Below are 4,135 nucleotides of genomic sequence, written 5' to 3'. Positions count from 1 at the left end.
TGCATATAGTATGATAGACTAAGTAAATACTTAGTAAAAGAAGTTCTATAAGAACAATTCAAATCAGTCCATGTATCTTTATAGAGAAATTCGAATTTCTTGTGTTTATTTTATACTAAGCAGCCCAAAGAGGGGTTATTTGGTTTTGTTGATTGTTTTCAAACACGTTATGCAATATCTTGGCAATCCATATCATTGAAGCAACAAAAGCACGTGGGACTGTAATACCTTGTAGTATCACGCGGAAAGCATAGCCATAGAAGAGGCAAGCCGTGGGTGTGTGTGTCTTGAGATCCATGACTCAACAGACCAGCCCGTCATTATTACACGAAGACATACCAGCTCGACTTAATCACCTTTGGAGCTCCCGGTTGGATTATAAGCATACATTACCAAACTCGGCATATGTGGACTATAAGAGTGTTTTGGTCGAGGTCCGGTCAGAACATCGGATGGTCGACGACAAAGAAGCGTATCCTTCCCAAAGTTTCCTTCACCCACGCATTGCAAAGGCAGGAGAGGTACAAGTAATTCAAGTTCATTCAAGTAACAATTCAGAAGATCTATTCATCAAGTGAGGTTCAAATCAGGGGGAGTAATACGTGTTGTACTCTTTTTCCTTCACCATGGTTTTGTCCCAATTGAGTTTTCCTGGTAAGGTTTTAATGAGGTAACATCCAAAGCGTATTACAAGTTCTAATGGTTATAGCATCCATGGGGGAATGTTATAAATCTTATTGTGGATGGCCCATAACCATAGCATATTCCAAGACCATACTCGGCCCATACACATAGGAGGCTAAGTCTTTGGAATGTTTTTCTTTTCTCTTGTTTTATTAGTTTTCCTAATCCTAGTTGGTTTAGGTTTTGGATACTTTCCATATTTTTATATCTTGTAATCGAACCATATGTTTTATGAATACAAACAACATTTTCGTAATTATCTGATTGCTTGTGTACAAAATTTCACTATGATCTATTTCGTTTTAGCCCTTCAAAGCTAATCCAACAAAATCCCAGGATTCTCATTCACTTTTTATATTCTTAGATAATTCAAATATTTATGACCAATCAATTAATTCTTTACTTTTATTTCAAGTATAGTCACCAACAATGTGATTAAAGTAAGCGTTTACAAATTGAATAATGGGTAACCCATCAATTATGTGAAATCTTTTTAGTGAATTTGCTAGACTAATGTAAAACGATCTTTTTGCATAAATAATGTAGAGACAAAACTGTAAAAAAGTTTATGTTTCTTGCATGTAATTTTACAAGTAACTCGATACCATATATCATTTACTCTCTTTTTTTTTTTTGCGAACAAAATGACTAATATCTTATAGTTTAGTGCATCTACTCAAATTATTTTCATTCAATGCTGAAGCAAATCAAGTTCGTCTAAAATCGAGTTGATCTTAGAGTAATCAAAAGAACCGAGAGAAGAAAGATGACGGCTCGACCAGTGTCTGCAGCTACCAGTGCTTCGGCTGGTCAGACGAGATAGAAGCGAATCAGATGACATGTTCATGAATGCTTGAACCTGCATTCCCTTTGTAAATTAACTCTATTCAGTACTAAAATTTTCCCTTGTAACCTGTTCTTGGGACTTACTAATATAGTAGAGTACATTCTTTTAAAAAAATAAGATAACGTACCCAATGTTCATGTTACAATATAAAGGTCTACAAGAAGCATTACAAACCGCTATTACTGCTTTTTTACCGTAATCGGTCCTAACAGAAGAACACTTATCATCTGCTTCTGCTCCTTCTACTTTCAACAAACTTCTAATTTAACCCCAAAAGAAAACTCATTAAACATTTAAAACCCCACATGCTAAAGCACCATGAACTAGGCCTGGGCACGGATCGGATATCCGGGTTTTTGAAGGTATTTGTGATTTGCTTTGTATGTCACGGATATCTAATTTTTCGATTTGCTTTGCTTTGGAAAAATACGGATATTCAGAAAAACGGATATCCGGAAAATAAATAGATATTTGCGGATATTTATGAATACTTACGGATATCTCATATGTTTTGATTTATACAAATAATCTTAAAAATTTGATACAAATTTGTTTTGTAAAATATTTTTTTGCATGATATATATGATAAAAATTAAAAGAAGTAGTGAATCTACATATTTTGTAAATATTTTTGAACTTAGTTAACAATTATAATAACACAAAACTTAAGAAAAAAATTATAGGTATCATAAATGTGTTCTCTTCCTTTTATGTAATATTTTTATATACGTAATAATGTGAATATAATTTATCAAATCATATGTTAGAATGATATTTTATACATTAAAAACTGTAAATGTAATCAAGATATACATGTATATATATATTGTCGGATCGGATATCCGCTTTCCAAAGTTTTAATATTTGTGATTTGCTTCGATTTTAACGGATTTTGATTTTTAGTATTTGCTTTGATTCGAAAGTTTACGGATACCCGGAATTTTCGAATCGAATCGAAACAAATAACGAATCGAATCAAATTTAACGGATAAAATATCCAGTCCTACCATGAACCATTTTAAGCCACTGTTCCACTTTCACACACCCCAACGAAGACGACAGCAAAAAGAAAACCCATCGGAGATAGAAATTAGGAGTTTTTAGTGGTCTGGAAACATGAAAATAGTATTATATACATTGTAACGTCTTTAAATTAATACTGTATAAATCAATATACACTAAAAATCTCTATAAAATAATATAATTTTATAATCTCAAATTGAATTTTTGGTTCAATTAGTATATCGATAAATTAATATCTCTATAAATTAATAAAAAATTATAGTTTTGGTGTAATCCCAACTTTATTAATTTACCGGAGTTTCACTGTATATTATAATTTCTCGATTACTAGTTGCCTTCGGCTTTGGAAATTTTGATAGTTATAATAACTAGAGATTTTGCTTGGGCTACGCCCGGGACTATACAAATAACATATATTTTATATGTATATTACAATATATACTTCTATGTTATAAAATATAAATAATAAATTGAATTAAAATGAGTAAAACTCACAGTTTGTTGTCTTCTACTATCTAAAATATGTATGGGATAGTGAACAATGTGAAATGAATAAAGAATTTGTTAAACCTAAGTTATTCTCAAAAATGTTTTTTTACATATTTAGTTTATTATAAAATATATTATTAATCTCAACATCACATATTTTTTCGGTTATATGTGTTATTTATATAATGTGTATGTTTTTATATGTCTCTCATTTAATATTTTATAATATATTTCCTTATGATTAAAATCTGTTCTTTAAATTATAATTAGTAAAGCTGATTTAAATACTCATTGATTTAAATAAAACAACATTTAAAAATGTTTATGTGTTAAATACACTGAAAATTCTCTGAAGATATTATTATTTACTATATTATTATTTTTATAAACCAAAAATATCTTACAGTCTAGCTATAGTTTAAATATTATTTTTGATTAAAACTCGATGTTAAATGATAATCTAAATATTTTCAATAGATATTCACATTTTATTGAACTTTGATTATTAAATATTAGTTGGTTTTACAATTAGTATTTTTTAAAATATAATCAGGTTATTACACTTTTATTAAAAAAAAAAAATTTTACATACCAATTGGGGGAATTTTGCATATACTTTCAGTCCAATAATATGATTGAAAACATTATTTTCATATTATTTTTTGTTTCCAGTAAAAACATTCTACAATCTTGTACTAATATCACAAATTGAGAATATCAATTATTTCTAATTCGATATAGCCTTGTTGATATTTATCTCCGTTTAATTTTTTTAGTGATTTAGACGATTAGTTTTTTTACTTCAAGTTAACTTTAATATTTGTTTTGTTAATTAACTTCATACACTATTTTGACTTTTAAACTTTCTTTATTTTTTTGTGAACTGGAATTAAAAAACATTTGTTGGCCTATTATTGGTTAATGTGGTATTAGTTTGTCTCCTTTAATAGTTTCCTCAAATTTTCTTACTATTCTTGTATGGTATTCAACCTTGGACAACACATAGTTCAGACGATGTTTTTTTTTTGACAGTTGATTTACAGTTGCAATTTATTATTGTGCTTGTTACTGAATGGCTATCGATTAAGTTCT

This window comes from Brassica oleracea, chromosome C4, assembly GCF_000695525.1.
Source record: "Brassica oleracea var. oleracea cultivar TO1000 chromosome C4, BOL, whole genome shotgun sequence".
NCBI lineage: Eukaryota > Viridiplantae > Streptophyta > Magnoliopsida > Brassicales > Brassicaceae > Brassica > Brassica oleracea.
This window is presented reverse-complemented; position numbering follows the sequence as displayed.